The sequence below is a fragment of the Rutidosis leptorrhynchoides genome, chromosome 7 (genome assembly GCF_046630445.1).
Source record: "Rutidosis leptorrhynchoides isolate AG116_Rl617_1_P2 chromosome 7, CSIRO_AGI_Rlap_v1, whole genome shotgun sequence".
Lineage (NCBI taxonomy): Eukaryota > Viridiplantae > Streptophyta > Magnoliopsida > Asterales > Asteraceae > Rutidosis > Rutidosis leptorrhynchoides.
This window is the reverse complement of record NC_092339.1, coordinates 84,694,299-84,717,568: the sequence shown is the minus strand read 5'-3', so window position 1 is coordinate 84,717,568 and position 23,270 is coordinate 84,694,299.

Sequence of the window (23,270 nt, the reverse complement as noted above, 5' to 3'; positions counted from 1 at the left end):
CTTAAAACATAGCTCATAGCAACCATACTCTCATAACAACACTACCAAAACATGACAAACATGATTACATATCACTCATTTAAATTCCACAAATATAATAAAATTCATCATGTTGCAAACTTACACCAATTCAAATTACCACTAACACAATACTCATCACATCACAAAACACATGTTATGTTCCCTCTAGCATGGCATCATAAATAAATCAATCAATTTAGCTCAAATCATTCAAACCAATTTGACCCGCCCATATGCACACACCCCACACTAGCTCATGAACATATCAACAATTCAAGAACAAGAACAATTTCAAGCAAACAACTCTTCTATCACTTACAAATTCGCATTCTCAAACACACAAACCCTAGTATCAAGTATAACTTCCAAAAACACAAAGTTAATCATGAAATCAAAGCATACAAGCATAAACTAACAAAACCCATTACTAATTAGAACACAAAACCCCAATTAAACAAACCCCACACTAATTCACCATGTAAATAAAAGATTAAGCAAGCAAATACACATAATTAGATGAAATTAGCAAGATAGAAAACAAATTCGGACCTTAGTGGGAGCCATTCTTGCAAGATGAGACGTAATTAGTCAAGAAATTAAAGTTCAAGAATTTAGGGTTTTTAGATCTAGGTGTTTGTAGGTGAAGAAAAGATAGATAGAATGAATTAGAATGAAAGGTTGGTGTGTAAAAAGCTGTAAACCCGACTTCTATTATGTGGTTGGGAAAATAATGGGTTTTTTTTATATTCAAACGCAAACAGCCCAGCCCGTCAGACAAATGGAGCGGCGCTCCAGTAATCGCCAGCGATCCGATTTGTTGTGCGACACTCCAAACACGCGCGCGGCGCTCCAGTACGCTAAAAAATCATGTCGAGGGTATTTAAACATCTGGTACATCCGGTACGTACCATCTAAGCGGCGCTCAATGGTTTGGAGCGGCGCTCCAAGTGCTGATAATCCAGAATTTCGCATTTTTAAGCCATTTTAACCCATTTACTCCACCTAAAAACCAACAAACAACCCAAACAAAAAGTCGAGCACGATCATATTGCACATATCATCAAACAAGCACAAAAATATACATATCTACAACAATGTGAAGTTTATTACCGAGTCATTCACAAGACTCGTTACCAACTTCAAGTGACGTTAGGATCGGGTTCAACATGAACCCCGTCATCAATCTCCAACGGACCATTGAAATATTTCTTCACTCGATGTTCGTTAACCTTAAAGGTAGTACCACTCGCATTTTTCAACTCAATCGCACCGTATAGGTAAACCTTAACAACCTCAAATGGTCCCGTCCACCTGGACTTAAGTTTTCCCGGTAAAAGCTTCAATATAGAGTTAAACAAGAGCACTCGATCGCCATCATTAAACTCTTTCGGACCCTTTAACCTTCTATCATGCCATTGCTTGGTTTTCTCTTTATAAATCAACGAATTTTCATACGCATCAAGGCGTAATTCACCAAGCTCATTCAATTGCCCCGCCCTTAGGCGTCCGGCTTCCTTCAAATCCAAATTGCACTTTTTCAGTGCTGATGTTAAAGCTAAGGGGTATACAATACTATTAAATTTTACATGGAAATACTATTAAATACGATACAATTTTACACAAGATATTTATTTATTTATAGAATGGATATACTTAAACCTTGCTACAACACTTATAGGCAGTGTACCTAATCGTACAGTAGTATAGTTTTTAGTAAGTCCGGTTCGTTCCACGGGGAAAATCTTTAAACAAAGCTTAACGCTATATTAGTTTTATTTTATAAAAATACAAATATATATATAAGTAATATTATTATAATAAAGGGGGATTTTTAACTTTTAATGACCGGTTTGTCGATTTTAAAACTTTAGTCGCAGTTAAAACCAAATGTAAAATATTAAATAAATAAAAGACTTAATTTAAAGCGTAAAGTAAATAACGATAATGAAATTGCGATAAATAAAAGTGCGATAAAATAAACTTGCGATAATTAAAAAGTACGATAATTAAAAGTGTAATAAATACAATAACAATAAATAAAAATGCGATAATTAGAAGTGCAATTAAATATAAAATAAAGGAAATTAAATATGAAATAAAAGAATTATGCGTATTTAAACTTCCGTAATCATGATGTTTGACGTGTTGATTTTAGTTTTGTGCCCATGGGTTAATTGTCCTTTGTCCTGGATTATTTAATATGTCCGTCTGGTTTTTGTCCATAACAGTCCATCAGTCATAAATATAAAGTGCGAGTATCCTCGTCAAATTATCCTTATACCCGAAGTCAAATATTCCAACTAATTGGGGACTTAAACTGTAACAAGATTTTAATACTTTGTTTAATAATTACACCAGGATGTCGACTGAGTGTAACCCAAGGTTTTAATACTTTGTTATCAATTATGCCAAGTGTCCTTGTACATAATTTCACCCCTATTTTAATAATTCCATAGACTATTAATTCATTCCCGTGTCCGGTTAAATGAACGATTATTCGTACATATAAATACCCCGCCCATCGTGTCCGATCGAGTGTATATGGTTATTTATAGGGACGCCCAATTGTAAATCTTTATATTAAAATTAACAAACTATCATTTAGTTAAACAAATATAAAGCCCATTAATAGCCCATAGTCTAATTTCCACAAGTGTCGTTCTTTTGTCCAAACCCCAATTATGGTACAAAGCCCAATTACCTAATTTTAGTAATTAGCCCAACATCATGATTACTTCGTTTTAAAGAAGCATAATAATAACTTAGCTACGAGACATTAAATTAAAAAGGTTGAACATAACTTACCATGATTAAAAATAGCGTAGCGTTATACGGACAGAATTTTGACTTACACCCTTACAACATTCGCTAACATACCCTTATTATTAGAATTAAAATTAAAATATAAATAAATATTACGTATAGATATATTGAGAGATAGAAAAAGATGATGAAAAATGATCAAACTGCGTTGCCTTTTATAGGGATTTGAGTCCAGGTAATCTCCGCGACTCGCGCCCTTTTTGCTCTTCAAACTTCGCGAGTCGCGGAGTTTTGGATCTTTGTTTACCGACGGATTTTTATATTATATAATATATAAATAATTATAAGAATTATTTAAATATTATATTATATTTATGTGCATAGTTGACTTGTAATTTTTAGTCCATTACGTCGAGCGTTGAGAGTTGACTCATGTCCCGGTTCCGGATTTTCGAACGTCCTTGCGTACTATTTTATATCTTGTACTTTGCGTTTTGAATCTTGTACTCTTGTAATTTCGAGACATTTCTTATCAATAATTTGAACCTCTTTGATTGTATTTTGTACTTTTGAGCTTTTTGGACCTTTGCGTCTTCAATTCGTCGAATCTGTCTTTTGTCTTCACCTTTTATTATTTAAACGAATATCACTTGTAAATAGAACAATTGCAACTAAAAGCTTGTCTTTCTTGAGGAATAATGCTATGAAATATATGTTCGTTTTTAGCATTATCCAATATTCCCACACTTAAGCGTTGCTTATTCTCAAGCAATATAGTCTTGAAATACTAGAATCACTTCTTTATTCTTCACACTTTGTACATCGGTGATTTCTTTACGGCGGTATAAACAATGGTAGTAACGATATGGTTTACAGTCCTACATGACTATAAAATTTAGATCCATTAAGGAAATTGGATCTTTATGAAAACATTTGATCTTTTGAAAATTAAATCTAGTTTTTACCCTAGATAAGTTTTCTGGAATAACCCTTCACCGGTGTTTGCAAATTCTTTTTGTGGGTTTGGTGGGTTTCAGATTTGAAAATTTTAGTTCAAAACTTGCGGTTTTGTGTCACCCACTTGCTAACCTTGTATTAGGAAAGCAACACGTCCAGTATACTTGCTCCGAATGTTACCTTTCAATAAACTACCTTCCAGTTGTAAAGGAAAGCTTTGAACAAGCAAATGTTAAGGCAATATCCCCTGACATGCTTTTAATTATGGTCTATAACGTGTTGGACGCAATTACTATCCTTTGTAGAAGCAATAGTAAAGCTCACCCTTATAATTTATTGGTATGGCACAAGGTCTTGTCTTCGACCATGCTATGCAACCACCGTTCTTACGGTTGACACCCGATTTGGTTCAGGTGACCTAATGAATTCCAGGTGAATTCCTAGGAATTTACGTTCAATGGTAATGAACGCATTGAAAATGGGTTTTTAGAAAACAAATCGGTTTGTAATTTTGATCAAAATATTTTCTCGTTCAAGCTCGAGTTTAGATATCATTGAATTCCATGAGTTTATAATTCTCAATCTTTAAGGTCAATCTCAAGGATTGGGTAATATCAGTCTTTAAAAGCTGATTTTTGATCTTTAAAGAGATTATCCTTTCTGGGGATCTGATTCATTAGTCTTATCCAGCTAATTTGCACGGTGCCTCCCCATTGTACGAGATAAATCCTTCTCATGGTTAGGATAAATCTGACCACTTGGCGACCCTATTTTATGCTGAGGTCCGTGGATTTCCTGCTGATTTTAGAGATGACTTTTCTAGATTTTTCGTCAACCTTCAGCTGGTCTGGACGACAACTTCCTGACCTAAATCAAGAAGCGCGTTTCTTTTTCGGAAGACTTTACTTCCTTTTAATGATGGAATTGATTCATCGTGTAGATCCATCTCTTCTTTTCTTTCATCGGGTAAAACAGTTTAGTTTAGTCCAAAGCAAAAGTATCTTCAATTATTTGTTACAGAAATATGTGACATATGTTTAAAATAACTTGGTGAATTTTCCCACACTTGGCTTTTATTTTCCTTTTTATTGTCCTCTATTCCATTTTAAATGAATTCTAACATTTTGGTTTGTTTCTCAATTTATGTCCTTTCCGAGGTAACAATAATTTCGGTGTTTAATACCTAGTTTTATCGTTCATAAATATGTATAAACATGATTTTGAGTTCATTTAATTGAAAATTTTGAAAATTTTTACTAGAATTGGGTAGTCAGTATATAAGACTAGGGTTGTTCTTTATTATCAGAGAGCACTAGATTCTAATACAACTACTGCTTTACTAGTATTTTTAATGGTAACCAAGTGTATTAGATAAAAAATTTTAAAAAATCCGAAAGAATTTAACCCCTTCCCACACTTAAGATCTTGCAATGCCCTCATTTGCAAGAAATCAGTAACAATTTAAATTATTGAGGGTGATTAGCGTAGAAATGATTAAATTTTACCAAAGTTTTCAAACATATTGTTGTTTGTGTTGAATGATAAATGGTGCACATCATTTGTTCATTCCGTCTTGTTGTTATTTCACATATATTTTGCATCATGTCGTCAAAATTAGTTGCTTTTGCTGAACTTAATGTCAGTCTTTGAAAATGCGTTGTTTTACCCTGTTGTATACATAAGATAAACTGCAAACATATATACATATTTTTGAAGTTTGGTATATTACCCCACATTCAAAAATTATTAAAATCTAATAATAAAAGTTAGAAAATTATAAAAACTATTACAATATTAACATAAGTATTAAATGTATCAACATTACAAATTATAAAATAAAAAAAAACTAAGTAGACTAGGGATGATACTGATACCAGTAGGGGTTCCATGCATAACCGTATGTGTTATAGAATGCTTCGGCTGGGTTATACGTAGGATACGGTGGTTGGATCTCTATAGACCAGGGAGGAAATACGGGCGATGGAGTAGGAATATAGTTTCTACCTACATGTTGGCAATGAGCTATGATTTGGTTTTGATGAACTTGCCAATCTTCAAATGCTCGATGTCTAGCATTTTTATACTCTTGTGAAGCTATAAACCTTTGAATTTCTGTTATTTCATTTCCCCCTCCCACATTACCTGGCTGTTGGTTTCTCTCAACCTGTGGATGTCTACCATTATATTGTACTGCGGCGTTATTTCGCCTCTTCAAAACTTTAGCACCATGGTATACATTTACACCAATTGTATCGTGGGGTTCTGGTTCTTCGATTAATAATCCCCCCTGACTTATATCCACACCGAGATATTCAGCAATCAAAGTAATAAATATACCACCTCCTATTATGCTATGCGGTCTCATCCCCCTAACCATAGCTGATAAATAATAACCCACACAATAAGGTATACTTACAGCGCTTTGTGGGTCTCGAATACACATGTGGTAAAACAAATCCTGTTCATTTACCTTTTCCTTATTCTTACCTCGTTGTGTAATCGAATTGGCTAAAAACCTATGAATTACTCTTAACTCTGCTCTATCTATATCTAAATAAGAGTAATTTCCCCCTTTAAATCGGTGATGGCTAGTCATTTGACTCCATACACCATGCGTATCAAAATTTTCATCAATTTTCCTACCGTTCAATATCAACCCTCTACAAGCGGCAGATGCTAACTCCTCAGGCGTATATATACGTAAGGCCTGAGCCATGTCTAGTAAAGACATGTGGCGCATCGAACCTCCTAAAAAAAATCTAATAAAAGATCGATCGGTTAAACTAACTACCCGATCATTTATTTCTATACTACACAATAATTCTTCACACCATACTTTATATACAGGTCTACGCATGCTGAATAATCGTACCCAATCGTTAAAAGTAGAATTACCATACCTCTGTGTAAGTAATTCTCTAATTGGCCCGGCTAATTCTACAGCTTCTAACGGTGCCCATTCTATTACCCTAGGTACTTCAACAGCTTTAGAATGAAGAGTATGCAAGCCCCTTTGGTATTTTGAATAATCTATCCAACGTCTGTCAAATCTCAAGTTCGGGTGCAAATCTTCCAAGTGCATATCTGAAAATGTCATAACTGGATGAGGTATATCTTGTTTATAATAGCTATCAACATCTTGTTGTTCCGCATTCTCAGGAGGAGCATTGCGAGCTTGGGATGAAGATTCACCCCTTTCAGTCTGCAAAACACATCAAACACAATTTTTGTGCATCCAAATATGCATTAGTGTCAGCAAAATCATCAATCAAAATAATTACAATGACATGTCCAATTTATATCAAACTTATGCTCATTTTCATATTTTTATCAAATCTACACTTTTTCAAATAAGCATATACGAAAATGATCACCAAGTTCATAAGCATTCAACTCAAATAAAATGTCAAAATAATCATTACTAGTAATTAAACAAGTTTCAAATTGCATTATCTCTCAAAAATCAAGTTCATGAATTTTAGACTTGAAAAAGTCCACTTTAATTCTCAAAATCATGTTTAGGCTCAAAGTTTGGATCATTTAACTACCTAAACATGTTACACTACTTAATTTAGCAATAATTCATGATAAAAATCGGCCATAACCTGTTTATATCAAAAAGCCCCAAATTGCTCAAGAACACAAACCCTAGATTACTCAAAATTTGAAGTTTAAGACTTCTAATCATGTTAAATAGCATCAATCTAGGTTATACAAGCATAATACATAAGCAATTTAAGCATAATTACACTAAAAAGCATCAAAATCGAATTGGGGAAAAAATTGCTCAAGAACATCAATTTTCGGATTAAATGGTGTTTAGGTGTAGAAATTTACCGTTTTCCTTGAGTAATTCCTTGATAACATCCTTCTCAACATGATTTTGTGAAAGATTTGATGATTAATGGTGAAAAAATTCGGATTTTAGAGGTGATTTTCTTGTGTTTTTCGCAGTATATTTTGTGGAGTGTGTGCAATCTGATCTGCTCTGGCGTTTTTATTTTTTTCAGTATTTTGGACCCTCCGCGAGTCGCGGCGTTTGGCTCTTTCAAATACCGCGAGTCGCAGTGTTTGTTTTTTTTTTTGTTTTTTTTTAAATAAACCTTAACTTATAAAACAAATATAAAATAAATTTAAAATTTTGTTTTCCTTTGTTTTAGGACGAGGTCGTTTCGGATCGATGTCCTAGTCCGTCCTTCGACAAAATTTTAAAATTTGTCTTTTTGTAGCGATTGTTTTAAAAGCTAAGATTTTTGGGTTTTTTTTTTTATGTTTTTGGCATACTTTAATTCAATAAGATTAAAAATAATGATAATAAAAGTTCTCGTCCCTCCTTCGGGTAAAGCAATTTCGGTTCAAAGACCTAGTCTTCAACTTACGACGAATTTTAAAAATCATATTTTTAACTTAGCGAAATAAAGTAAATTTTTGTTTTTAAATTCACACCAAACTTAAATTTAAAATGCATAAAATTAAAAATTCACACAAAACTTAATTAAAAATTCATATTATAAATTCACACCAAACTTATATTTAATTTTGTTGTTATACATACAAACTTATATTAAAAATATTAAAAATTTTCAAATATTGACAAACTTAAATATATTGATCTTACAAAGTTCACAATATTAATTTAAGATTTATATATTAATTTTAAAAACATGGTAAAAATAAAATTAAAAACCTTTTTGGCTTTTATCCCACTTTAATCAATCAAATATTATCAAAAATATGCGCCCCTCTTTTCGGTAAAATAATTTCGATTCCATGACCTAATTTAACTCATGACGAATTTTTGAAATATTTTGGGTTGATTGATTAAAGATATTTATACCTTAAGAATAAACGTTAAATTTCGCAGTGATGTAATAAATTTTTAAATGATATCAATAATTTCGGACCCCAAACCTAATTTTATTCAATACCAATTTAATACTTTATAGCGAACAAATTAGCGTTTATTATCAAAAGGTTAAAAATAAAAATAAAAATAAAAACATAAACTGTACAGACTTACCTGTGAGATAGTATTCTTAGTGATATGATCTATCCCATTCATAAGATAGTCGGTTTAATTGGTTTTCCATGGCTACATAGGCGTAACCTCGAGCATTCAATGATTTTTCTTCTAAACATATGAACGGTCCGTCTCTGCATAAAGTAATAAATTTGGTATTTGAATAAGTTTGATTATTTGAACATTTACCTCCATGTGACCATTTTCCGCATTTGTGACATCTTTCTAGGTGTCGTGCTCTTCTTTTCACTGCGGATTTTGATTTTCCTTTACCAAATTGTAACTTATTATCTTCGCATCTGGATTCTTTTCTTACTCCGTCCAATCTTTCTCTGATTACTGATACTAGTTCACTCGGAAGTGTGTCATTATTACGTTTAGTGATCAAAGCGTGTAGCATTAGACCATGGTTTAGTTCACAGGAAGTCTTCATTTCGTAAAACCCTAAAAAAATAAAAATTCAGAATGGGGGGAGAAGACTAGTTCTTTAGGGTCTGCTAGGGAAAGACCATTCGGGTTCCATTTTCGAGAACTACACGAAAACAGAAAATCTAACTCTAACAGAAATACATATTATCCTTTAAAAGACTTGATTCTCCCCACACTTAGTTAGCTGTGGTATCGAAATTGTGATTAACTTCATTGTCAACTTCCATTGGACTATCTATGTAATGTTTAACTCTGTGACCATTAACTTTAAATTCAATTCCATTTGAATTTATTAATTCTATCGTTCCGTATGGAAAAACTCTTTTGACTATGAATGGTCCAGACCATCTTGATTTCAATTTTCCAGGAAATAGCTTGAATCGTGAATTGAAAAGAAGAACTCTGTCTCATTCTTTAAATTCTTTTGAACTTCTGATTCTTTTATCATGCCATTTCTTCGTTCTTTCTTTATAGATTAATGAATTTTCGTATGCTTCATGTCTTAATTCTTCTAATTCGTTTAGTTAACTTAACCGTAGACGTTCAGCTTCATGTAAATCAAGATTACATGTCTTCAAAGCCCAAAATGCTTTGTGTTCAATTTCTACTGGAAGATGACATGCTTTTCCATAAACGAGTCTAAAAGGTGTGGTTCCAATTGGAGTTTTGTAGGTTGTTCTAAAAGCCCAGAGTGCATCCTCCAACTTAATAGACCATTCCTTCGGATTTGATCCTACGGTTTTTTCTAGAATACGTTTTAAAGCTCGGTTGGTATTTTCAACTTGTCCGCTTGTTTGTGGATGATATGCAGTGGAGATTTTATGAGTTACTCCATATCTTTTAAGAACTTTCTCAAGTTGATTATTACAGAAATGAGTTCCCCGATCACTTATTAAAGCTTTCGGTGTTCCAAACCTTGCAAAAAGATGTTTTAAAAAGTTGACTACAACTCGTGCATCGTTAGTTGGGAGAGCTTGTGCTTCCGCCCATTTAGATACATAATCAATGGCTACGAGAATATATAGATTATTATGAGATTTTGGAAATGGACCCATAAAGTCAATACCCCAAATGTCAAATACTTCACATACTTGAATGACATTTTGTGGCATTTCATCACGTTGACTTATTTTTCCGGCCCTTTGACAAGCATCACAGGATTTGCAAAGAAGGTGTGCGTCTTTGTAAATTGTAGGCCAATAGAATCCAGCATCGTAAACTTTTCTTGCTGTTAGTTGAGGCCCATAATGCCCTCCTGTTGGTCCTGTGTGACAATGGTTTAAAATTTTACTAGCTTCATCTCCGAATACACATCGGCGTATTATTCCATCGGGACAACTTTTAAACAAATGTGGATCTTCCCAGAAATAGTGTTTTATATCACTGAAGAATTTCTTTCGTTTTTGGTACGACAATCCTTTTTCAAGGAATCCACATACTAAGTAGTTTGCATAGTCTGCAAACCATGGAATTTCATTATAATCTATCTTCAATAGATATTAATCAGGAAAGTTGTCTTGTATGGCCGATTCATTTAGAACTTCTAATTCGAGATTTTCAAGACGAGAAAGATGATCAGCGGCGAGATTTTCTGCTCCTCTTTTATCTCGGATTTCAATATCGAACTCTTGTAAGAGTAAGATCCAACAGATTAATCTTGGTTTGGCATCTTGTTTCGAAAATAGGTATCTAAGAGCAAAATGGTCGGTATAGACCACCGTTTTTGCTAGAACGAGATATGAACGAAATTTGTCAAAAGCAAAGACAATAGCAAGGAGTTCTTTTTCAGTAGTTGTGTAATTCGTTTGTGCTCCTTGTAACGTCTTACTAGCATAATATATAGGTTGAAATCGTTTTTCAATCATTTGTCCTAAAACTGCTCCCATTGCAAAATCACTTGCATCGCACATTAATTCAAACGGTAGATTCCAATTTGGTGTTATCATGATCGGCGCATTAGTAAGTTTCTCTTTAAGAATATTAAAAGATTTGATGCATTCATCTGAAAAGATGAATGGAGCATCCTTTTCTAGGAGTTTATTCATAGGAGTGGCAATTTTAGAAAAATCTTTTGTGAAACATCGGTAAAAACCGGCATGCCCTAGAAAACTCCTAACTCCTCTAACATTGGTGGGATGTGGAAGTTTAGCAATTACATCTACTTTAGCTCTATCCACTTCAATTCCTTCCTTTGAAATTTTATGTCCAAGAACGATGCCTTCTTTAACCATGAAATGGCATTTCTCCCAATTAAGAACTAGATTTAATTGTTCGCATCTAATAAGCATTCGTTCCAGATTAACTAGACATGATTCAAATGTATCACCGAAAACTGAAAAGTCATCCATGAAAACTTCCATGCATTCTTCTATCATGTCGTGAAAAATCGCCATCATGCACCTTTGAAAGGTTGCAGGGGCGTTGCAAAGTCCAAATGGCATGCGTTTGTAAGTAAAAGTACCATAAGGGCACGTGAACGTGGTTTTCTCTTGATCTTCGGGTGCTATTGGAATTTGAAAATATCCGGAAAATCCATCAAGAAAACAATAGTAACTGTTTCCGGCTAATCTTTCCAACATTTGATCAATAAAAGGTAAGGGAAAGTGATCTTTTCTGGTGGCGTCATTTAATTTTCTATAATCAATACATACACGCCATCCTGTTACAGTCCTAGTAGGAATAAGCTCATTTTTCTCATTTGTAATGACAGTCATGCCACCCTTCTTAGGCACGCATTGAACTGGGCTTACCCATGGACTATCAGAAATTGGATAAATTAAACCTGCATCTAGCAGTTTAATTATTTCTTTTTTAACAACATCTTTCATATTAGGATTTAGTCTTCGTTGGCGTTGCACATACATTTTATGACCTTCTTCCATAAGGATTTTATGTGTGTAATACGAAGGACTTATTCCTTTAATATCATGAATCTTCCATGCAATAGCTGGTTTATGAGCTTTCAATACAGAAATGAGTTGTGATTTCTCATTTTTAGTAAGAGAAGACGATATTATTATAGGTAATTCAGATTCACCATGTAAATAAGCGTATTCCAAATGGTTTGGAAGTGGCTTTAACTCTAATGTTGGAGGTTCTTCTATCGATGATTTATATCGATATCTGTCTTCTTCTTTTAGCATTTGAATTTCTTCTGTTGTTGGTTCATATCCATTAGCTATTAGTGTAGCTAACATTTCAGCTTCATCAATTGGTTCAGTACTTTCTCCTAAAGAACATTCTCCTGTTCCTTGTAATTCTGGAAATTCTTCTAACAATTCTGCATGTGAATCTATAGTTTGAATATAATAGCATGTATTATCTGCAGATTGCGGTTATTGCATTGCTCTATCAACTGAAAAGGTAACACTCTCATCCTCTATACTTAGGGTCAATTTTTTACCAAACACGTCTATTATTGCTTTAGCCGTGTTTAAGAATGGTCTTCCTAATATGAGAGGAACTTGAGAATCTTCTTCCATGTCCAGAACAACAAAATCTACTGGAAATACTAAAGTACCAACTTTACCTAGCATGTTCTCCATTATCCCTCTAGGATATTTTATTGATCTATCAGCTAGTTGTATACTTATTCTATTTGGTTTCAATTCTCCAAGGTCTAGTTTAGCGTATAATGAATACGGCATTAAATTTATACTAGCACCTAAGTCTGCCAATGCTTCTATTGAACTAAGACTTCCCAGAAAACATGGAATTGTGAAACTTCCTGGATCAGATAGTTTTTCTGGTATCTTATTCAACAGCACTGCTGAACAATTAGCATTCATAGTAACAGCCGAGGGTTCTTTCATTTTCTTTCTATTCGAGATTAGATCTTTAAGAAATTTAGCATATCTAGGCATTCCTGAAATTACATCAATGAAAGGAAGATTTACATTTATTTGTTTAAACATATCCAAGAATTTGGATTGCTCGGCTTCAAGTTTCTCTTTTTTCATTTTACTTGGGTAAGGAAGTGGTGGTTGGTATGGTTTAACATAAGGTTTAGCCTTAACTGTGTTATCTTCATTAACCTTTTCAACTACCGGTTCTTTTTCCTTATCTTGTTCAGGTTGTGGTTCTTGTGGAGTAGGAATACCTTCATCAGAATTTTCAGGTATTTCAGGTCGTTTAAGTGTTGTACCACTTCTTGTGGTAATAGCTTTAGCTGTTTCATTCCGGGGGTTAGCATTTGTATCACTAGGTCAACTTCCCACTTTTCTCTCTCCTATTAACCTTGCTAGGTTACTTACTTCTTGTTCCAAGTTTTGAATAGAAGCTTGTTGATTTCTAAATGCTTGAGCATTTTGTTCATTCGTTTATTTTTGAGATGTGAAAAATGCGTTTGAGTTTCAACTAGCTTCGTCATCATATCTTCTAAATTCGGCTTTTTATCATCGGTTTGTGGTGGTTTGTTTTGAAAATTAGGTCTTTGCTGGTTGTAAGTATTGTTGGATACTTGTTGATTGCTAGGACCTTGTTGGTTGTTGTATGGAATATTTCGGTTATAATTCTGATTTTGATTGTAAATAGGTCTTGGTGGTTGATAATTATTCTGATAATTATTTCCAGGCCTTTGGTTTAGATATGAAACATTCTCTCTTTGTTCCATTGTTAGCTCAATACTAAGACAATCTTTTATCAAATGTGGTCCTCCACACTGCTCACAACTAATTCGTATTGAGTGGATATCTTTAGTCATCTTTTCCATTCGTCTCTCGACAGCATCTATCTTTGCGGAAATGGAATCTAAGTCATGGCTAGAATCGGCTCTAGCTACTTTAGATGATCTAACGATATCTTTTTCTTGGTGCCACTCATGTGAGTGGGAAGCAGTGTTATCAATAATTTTGTAAGCATCAGTTTCGGTTTTCTTCATAATAGAACCACCAGCTGCTATATCGATGTCTTTCCTTGTAGTGATGTCGCATCCTTGGTAGAATATTTGTACTATTTGACAGGTGTCTAAACCATGTTGCGGACATCCTCTTAATAACTTTCCAAATCTTGTCCATGCCTCATATAGAGTTTCATTTGGTTTCTGTGTGAACGTAACAATTTCTCCTTGAATTCTTACGGCTTTAGATGCCGGAAAGAATTGTTTAAGAAATTTTTCAACTAAAACGTCTCATGTATCAATCGCCCCTTCAGGTAACGATTCCAACCAATCTTTGGCTTCTCCCTTTAAAGTCCAGGGAAATAACATGAGATATATCTGTTCATCCTCCACTTCTCTTATTTTAAATAGTGTGCAGATCCTATTAAAGGTACGAAGATGTTCATTTGGATCTTCCTTCGGTGCACCACTAAATTGGCATTGATTAGTTACCATATGTAGAATTTGTCCTTTGATTTCATAATCTGGTGCATTAATGTCTGGATGAGTAATTGCGTGACCTTGGCCAGTGCGTTTAGCTCTCATTCGGTCTTCCATACTTAAAGGTTCCAGATTCTCCATAATTGAATTTGTTGAATCGGAATCACTAGAGGATTCTGATTTAATGGTTCGTTCCTCAACAATCTCTGTTTGAATGATTGGTGGTTCCGGAGGAAAAATTAATGATTCAGGATCTATGAATCGTCCCTGAATATTCTCCGGATTCTCAACTGTGAGATCGGATTCAAAAAATGGATTATCGGAAATTTGAATTGGAGTACTTGGTCGACTGGATGACGATTCTAAAGGAAAATCAACGGCGGTAATATTTGATAGATGTCTTGATCTAGTTACAGGTGGTGAACGTACAAAAGGTGGTGAACGTCTTGCTCGGTGCATTCACTGAATATCCTATTAGTTTTTAAAAGGAAAGAAAAATTATATAAGTTATCCAATTAATAGACTTTTCTGATTTTGCCCACGTTTCGAATAGCCAAAAGATGCAGCAGAGGGGCAGGATTCGTTTGGACTCAATATAATTGAGGACTGTTTGGCTCCAATAACCCGGTCCACGTACAAATCCAACTATTACTACGAACCAGAAAATTTTGATGTCTATCAATTTAACCACTTAAAACAATTTTTCGTAATTTTAAGAAATATTAGATAAGAAGTAGAATAAAAATCTATGTCCTAAAACTAGAATGACGAGAAATAAGAAAGAAAAAGAGTGCGTCGAAAAAGGTCGAAAAAGAAAAGGAGTCAAAAAAGTCGAAAAAGAAAAAGAGTGACTTATAAAACTTAAAAACACTCGACTAACCCAACCTTATTACTATCACTAACTTAAAATTATAATCGCAAACTGAGATTACTAATTGGAATGATAATTGATACATAGGTAAAAGGCGTCGAAAAATAAAAATAAAAAAGTAGCGCGTTAAAACTTAAAAAAGAACTAAAAACTAAAAACTAAAAACTAAAAGTTGCATCTAAAAATATTAAAGCTTACAAGTAAAACTATATCCCAAATGGCAATATCTTAAAAAGGTACTAAAACTTAAAAAAAATGTCACAAAATTCTAAAGCACCCAAATCTTAGTCTAAAGAAAAAGCACTTAAGGAATTTTACGGTAAAGCCTAAAAATCTAGAAGTAAAAATAACTATGGCAAAAACTATATTTAAAACTTAAAAATGAGCGAAAAATACAAAAATTACGCTAAAACAATTAAAAAAGGAACAAATTATAAAAATATACTAAAAGTTTTAAAAATTACAATTTCTTTAAAAATATTATTTTTATATTATTTATTTTATAAAATTATTAATTTTATATTTTAATTAAACTAATTTAACTAAATAATACAAATAATAAAATAACTAAACTAATTAATATAATATAAATAACCTAATTAGGTTTAAAGTTAATAATAATAATAATTACCCCGTATTAATTGCGATTAGGTTTTCTGGTCACGTGTGTCAGGGCAGCTCCGCGAGTTGCGGTGCCCGAAGCTGGAAAACTCCGCGAGTCGCGGGGTTCGAAAATTCAGATTAGGTAGCTTCGTTTGACAGGTTTCGGTTTTTTTATTTATTTATATATATATATTTTATTTTTCTGTTTTTAATTTAATTAAAATATTTATATAATTTAAATAAAACTTATATTTTAAAAACTAGAATAGAAATAAAAATATGTTACAATTTTATAAATAAAAATCTTAAAACTAGATTTATATATAAATTTTTTTCAGTTTTTGATTTTATGTTTTAAATAAAAACAAAATATTTAAATAAAACTTATATTTTTATAAAATAAAAATAAAGAAACTTTATAAAACTTAAATATTTCACAAACTCTTAAAAATATTTATATTTTTGTTTTCTTTTTATGTTTTCGAATATTTAAAACGTATTTTTACAAAAGCGTATTTTTTATAAAAGTAAACTAAAAATAAAAATCTTTTTTTTATATATTAGCGTTGCGCTTCCGGCGTTTAAGCTAGATTGTTCCCCGGCAGCGGCGCCAAAAATACTTGATGTTAATGCTAAGGGGTATAAAATACTATTAAATTTTACAAGGAAATACTATTAAATACGATACAATTTTACACAAGATATTTATTTATTTATAGAATGGATATACTTAAACCTTGCTACAACACTTATAGGCAGTGTACCTAATCGTACAGTAGTGTAGTTTTTAGTAAGTCCGGTTCGTTCCACAGGGAAAATCTTTAAACAAAGCTTAACGCTATATTAGTTTTATTTTATAAAAATACAAATATATATATAAGTAATATTATTATAATAAAGGGGGTTTTTACCGTTTAATGACCGGTTTGTCGATTTTAAAACTTTAGTCGCAGTTAAAACCAAATGTAAAATATTAAATAAATAAAAGACTTAATTTAAAGCGTAAAGTAAATAACGATAATGAAATTGCGATAAATAAAAGTGCGATAAAATAAACTTGCGATAATTAAAAAGTACGATAATTAAAAGTGTAATAAATACAATAACAATAAATAAAAATGCGATAATTAGAAGTGCAATTAAATATAAAATAAAGGAAATTAAATATGAAATAAAAGAATTATGCGTATTTAAACTTCCGTAATCATGATGTTTGACGTGTTGATTTTAGTTTTATGCCCATGGGTTAATTGTCCTTTGTCCTGGATTATTTAATATGTCCGTCTGGTTTTTGTCCATAACAGTCCATCAGTCATAAATATAAAGTGCGAGTATCCTCGTCAAATTATCCTTATACCCGAAGTCAAATATTCCAACTAATTGGGGACTTAAACTGTAACAAGATTTTAATATTTTATTTAATAATTACACCAGGATGTCGACTGAGTGTAACCCAAAGTTTTAATACTTTGTTATCAATTATGCCAAGTGTCCTTGTACATAATTTCACCCCTGTTTTAATAATTCCATAGACTATTAATTCATTCCAGTGTCCGGTTAAATGAACGATTATTCGTACATATAAATACCCCCCCCCCCCATCGTGTCCGATCGAGTGTATATGGTTATTTATAGGGACGCCCAATTGTAAATCTTTATATTGAAATTAACAAACTATCATTTAGTTAAAAAAATATAAAGCCCATTAATAGCCCATAGTCTAATTTTCACAAGTGTCGTTCTTTTGTCCAAACCCCAATTATGGTACAAAGCCCAATTACTCAATTTTAGTAATTAGCCCAACATCATGATTACTTCATTTTAAAGAAGCATAATAATAACTTAGCTACGAGACATTAAATTAAAAAGGTTGAACATAACTTACAATGATTAAAAATAGCGTAGCGTTATACGAACAAAATTTCGACTTACACCCTTACAACATTCGCTAACATACCCTTATTATTAGAATTAAAATTAAAATTAAAATTAAAATTAAAATTAAAATATAAATAAATATTACGTATAGATATATTGAGAGATAGAAAAAGATGATGAAAAATGATCAAACTGCGTTGCCTTTTATAGGGATTTGAGTCCAGGTAATCTCCGGACTCGCGCCCTTTTTGCTCTTCAAACTCCGCGAGTCGCGGAGTTTTGGCTCTTTGTTTACCGACGAATTTTTATATTATATAATATATAAATAATTATAAGAATTATTTAAATATTATATTATATTTATGTGCATAGTTGACTTGTAATTTTTAGTCCATTGCGTCGAGCGTTGAGAGTTGACTCATGTCCCGGTTCCGGATTTTCGAACGTCCTTGCGTACTATTTTATATCTTGTACTTTGCGTTTTGAATCTTGTACTCTTGTAATTTCGAGACGTTTCTTATCAATAATTTGAACCTCTTTGATTGTATTTTGTACTTTTGAGCTTTTTGGACCTTTGCGTCTTCAATTCGTCGAATCTGTCTTTTGTCTTCACCTTTTATTATTTAAACGAATATCACTTGTAAATAGAACAATTGCAACTAAAAGCTTGTATTTCTTGAGGAATAATGCTATGAAATATATGTTCGTTTTTAGCATTATCAAGTGCCCACATAGCTTTATGTTCAATCTCCAACAGAAGATGGCACGCTTTTCCGTAAACCAACTGATAAGGAGTGGTACCAATCGGAGTTTTGTAGGCAGTTCGAAACGCCCACAAAGCTTCATCGAGCTTATTTGCCCACTCCTTCGGATTCGACCCCACAGTTTTCTCAAGAATTCCTTTAAGAGCTCGATTGGTATTCTCAACTTGTCCGCTTGTTTGGGGATGGTACGAAGTAGAAACTTTATGGAGAACTCCATATCGCTTTAATAACTTCTCCATTTGGGCGTTACAAAAATGAGTACCTCTATCGCTAATTAAAGCTTTAGGAGTTCTAAATCGAGAGAATAAATGCTGAAGGAAAGAAATCACAACTCGTGCATCGTTTATAGCCAAAGCTTGCGCTTCGGCCCATTTAGACACGTAGTCAATGGCAACGAGTATGTAACTATAATTCTGAGATTTCTGAAATGGCCCCATAAAGTCAATCCCCCAAACGTCAAATACTTCGCAAACTTGGATGCTTTGTTGAGGCATCTTGTCCCGTTTAGTGACTTTACCGGCCCTTTGACAAGAATCGCACAATTTACAAATCCGGTGGGCATCTTTGAAGATTGTCGGCCAAAAGAAGTTGGCATCATAGACTTTACGCCCCGTGATTTGGGGTCCAAAATGACCACCGGTAGGCACACTATGGCACTCGGTCAAAATACACATACACTCTTCACCGGAAACACACCGGCAAATAACCCCATCGGGACAACAACGAAAAAGAAAGGGGTCCTCCCAGAAATAGTACTTAAGGTCACTGAAGAATTTCTTCCTCTTTTGATGTGACCACCCTTTTTCCAAGAATCCCCCAACGAGATAATTAGCAATGTCCACGTACCATGCCTCGTCCACCTTGTCCATCGCCATGAGATATTCATCGGGAAAATCATCATGGATACTCGACTCGTGAAGGACTTCGAGATTTGGATTCTGGAGTCTAGACAAGTGGTCAGCCGCTAGATTTTCAGCACCCTTCTTATCCCGGATCTCGATATCGAATTCTTGCAAAAGTAAGATCCATCTAAGCAGTCGAGGTTTTGCATCCGGTTTCGAAATTAGGTACTTAAGAGTAGAATGGTCCGTAAAAACAATAGTCTTAGACAAGACTAAGTAGGACCGAAAATTATCAAACGAAAAGACCACCGCCAGGAGCTCCATTTCAGTGGTAGTATAATTCAATTGCACTCCTTGCAAGGTCTTGCTTGCATAATAAATGGGTCGGAAATGTTTCTCTTCCCTTTGACCCAGAACAGAGCCAACAGCAAAATCAGAAGCATCGCACATAAGCTCGAATGGAAGGGACCAATTCGGAGCAATTATGATGGGTGCATTGATCAGTTTCTCCTTAAGAAGATCGAATGCCTTTAGGCACTCTTCGTAGAAATTCCACGGTGTGTCCTTTCCGAGGAGTTTGTTCATCGGGTTAGCGATTTTGGAAAAATCCTTTATAAACCGCCGGTAAAAACCGGCGTGCCCGAGAAAACTCCGAACACCCTTAACATCGGTGAGAGGTGGAAGGTTCTTAATAGCTGTTACCTTCGCGGGATCCACCTCAATACCGTCCTTAGAAATCCTGTGCCCGAGAACTATGCCCCCTTGAACTATGAAATGACACTTTTCCCAATTGAGCACAAGATTACACTTCTCACACCTTTCCAACATCCACTCTAAATTAAGAAGGCATGAATCGAAAGTGTCACTGAAGACTGAAAAGTCATCCATGAACACCTCCATGCAATCTTCTATCATATCATGGAATATGGCCATCATGAACCTTTGAAAAGTGGCCGGAGCATTGCAAAGGCCAAAGGGCATGCGTCAGTATGAGAATGTGCCATACGGGCACGTGAAAGTGGTTTTCTCTTGGTCCTCGGGCGAGATAGGAATTTGGAAATAGCCCGAAAAACCATCAAGAAAACAATAAAAGCTGTTTCCAACTAACCTCTCTAGCATTTGATCCATGAAAGGTAACGGGAAGTAGTCTTTGCGTGTGGCGTCGTTCAACTTCCGGTAGTCAATACAAACACGCCACCCCGTGACAGTCCGAGTAGAAATTAACTCATTTTTATCATTGGTGGTAACGGTCATACCACCTTTCTTAGGTACACATTGTACCGGGCTAATCCACGGACTGTCAGAAATCGGATAAATCAGACCTGCATCGAGGAGCTTAATGATCTCTATCTTCACGACATCTTGCATGTGTGGGTTCAACCTCTGTTGTCGTTGCACCACAGGTTTGGAGTTATCCTCCATTAGGATTTTGTGGGTGCAATAGGAGGGACTAATACCCTTAATGTCATGAATTTTCCACGCAATGGCCTGTTTATGGGCCTGCAGCATGGTTACAAGCTCAGTTTTCTGACCTGTAGTAAGAGAAGAAGAAATAATTACCGGGAGGTTAGATTCCTCCTGCAAATAAGCGTATTCCAAATGATCTGGAAATGGCTTCAATTCTAACTCGGGAGGTTCTTCAATTGAAGACTTGCTCCAGTAATCCGCATCACGTTCGAGTTCTTTGAACTCCTCCTCAGTCGGCTCATAGCCATTTTCCATCAAGGTGGTCAAAATATCCACCTCCTCAACCTGCAACTCTTCATCAATTTCAACCAATGAACATTCTCTTGAACCTTGTAACTCTGGGAATTCCTGCAAAAACTCAGACTGGACATTCACAGTGTTAAAAAAATAACATGTATCATCAGTGTAGGCAGGGTATTTTAAAGCATGGTCGATTGAGAAAGTTGCATTCAAATCATCTATCCTAAGGGTCAACTGTTGGCCATAAACATCAATGATACATCTAGCCATATTTAAAAATGGCCGACCCAAAATCAGTGGAATCCTCTCATCCACTTCCATATCCAACACCACGAAATCGACCGGGAAAACCAACGACCCGGTCTTAACTAGCATATTCTCTATAATTCTACGAGGGAATTTAATGGAGCGGTCAGCTAGCTGAATAGCCATACGTGTGGATTTCAACTCCCCGGGGTCTAGCTTTAAGTAAATAGAATAGGGCATTAAATTTATGCTAGCCCCCAAATCTGCCAACGCCCTCATACAATCCAAATTACCCAGTAGACAAGGGATGGTGAAACTCCCAGGATCCTTAAGCTTCTCGAAAAGCTTGTTTGAAACTACCACTGACCATGCGGCATTCAACCTGACTGAAGACACGTTCTCCAGCTTCTTCCTGTTAGTTAGCAAGTCCTTAAGAAACCTTGCATACTTGGGCATACCTGCAATCACATCAATAAAAGGCAAATTTATATTAACTTTTTTAATCAAGTCCATGAACTTGGACTTTTCCGCCTCAAGCTTCTCCAATCTCTGCTTCCTCAGGAATGGGAGCAGTGGTTGATACTCTTTAACTACCGATTTAGCAGCAACAGTTTTCGGTACCCTCACAACTTGATCAATCACCTGTTCTGGCTCCTTATCACCCTCCGGTTCACTAACAACAATCGGCTCACTATCCTTAACCAACGGCACTCGCAAATCATACTCATCTGGCTTCCGCTGTGAATCATATGCTAAACCACTTCGGGTAGTGATAGCATTAACGTGCCCATTCTTCGGGTTATTATCTGTCTTACTCGGTAACTCCCCCAGTTTCCTCTCATTATTCTGATTAGCAAGTTGACCAATTTGTTTCTCCAAATTCTGAATAGCCGCTTGTTGATTTCGAAACATTTGATCATTCTTCTCATTGTTTTGAGTAACAGTAGTAACAAGCTGAGTTTGAGACATCACAAGCTTTTCGATCATAGCTTCAAGGTTGGACTTTTTCTCTTCGGCTTGGGGCTTTTGAAAATACCCGGGAGCTTGCTGTTGATATCCTCCACTAGATCCTGGCTGGAACCTCGAACCTTGATTACCTTGAGGATTATAGGGATTGTTGAAATTCCTATTAAACTGCGCATGTCCCTGAAACTGATTGTTGTTCTGTTGACTAATATAAGCGATCTCTTCTTTCTGGTTCATAGTCAAACCCGCATCACAATCTTTTCCTAAGTGTAATCCCCCGCAACATTCACAACCAACCTTAATACCATGCATGTCCTTCTCCAACTTCTCCAAGTGTCTACCAAATTTGTCTAACTTAGCATTAATAGAACCATAATCATCATATGCACCAGTGGTTTCGGTTCTCTTAACTGACACTGAATGAGTTGACTCATGATCTTGATGCCATTCGTGAGTGTAAGCATCTTGCTTTTCAATAATCTCTAGTGCCTCTTCTTCGGTTTTATCCATTAAAGTTCCACCTGATGCTTGATTAATACTCTGACGAGTTGGTATGTCACACCCCTTATAGAAAATCTGGACCTTTTGTAAATCATTCAACCCGTGTTGCGAACACGAGCGTAACATATTAGAATAACGGTCCCAAGCATCAAACAATGTCTCACTGCTCTTTTGTTTGAATTGAAAAATATCTGCTTGAAGTCTAGCAGCTTGAGACGCAGAGAAAAACTTTGCTAAAAACTTATCCACCAAAACTTCCCAAGAGGTAATCGCTCCCTCTGGCTGCTTATCTAACCATCTCTTAGCTTCTCCCTTAAGAGTCCAGGGAAAAAGCCTTGTCTTGATCGAAGTATCGGTAACCTCATGCAACTTGAAAAGGTTGCAA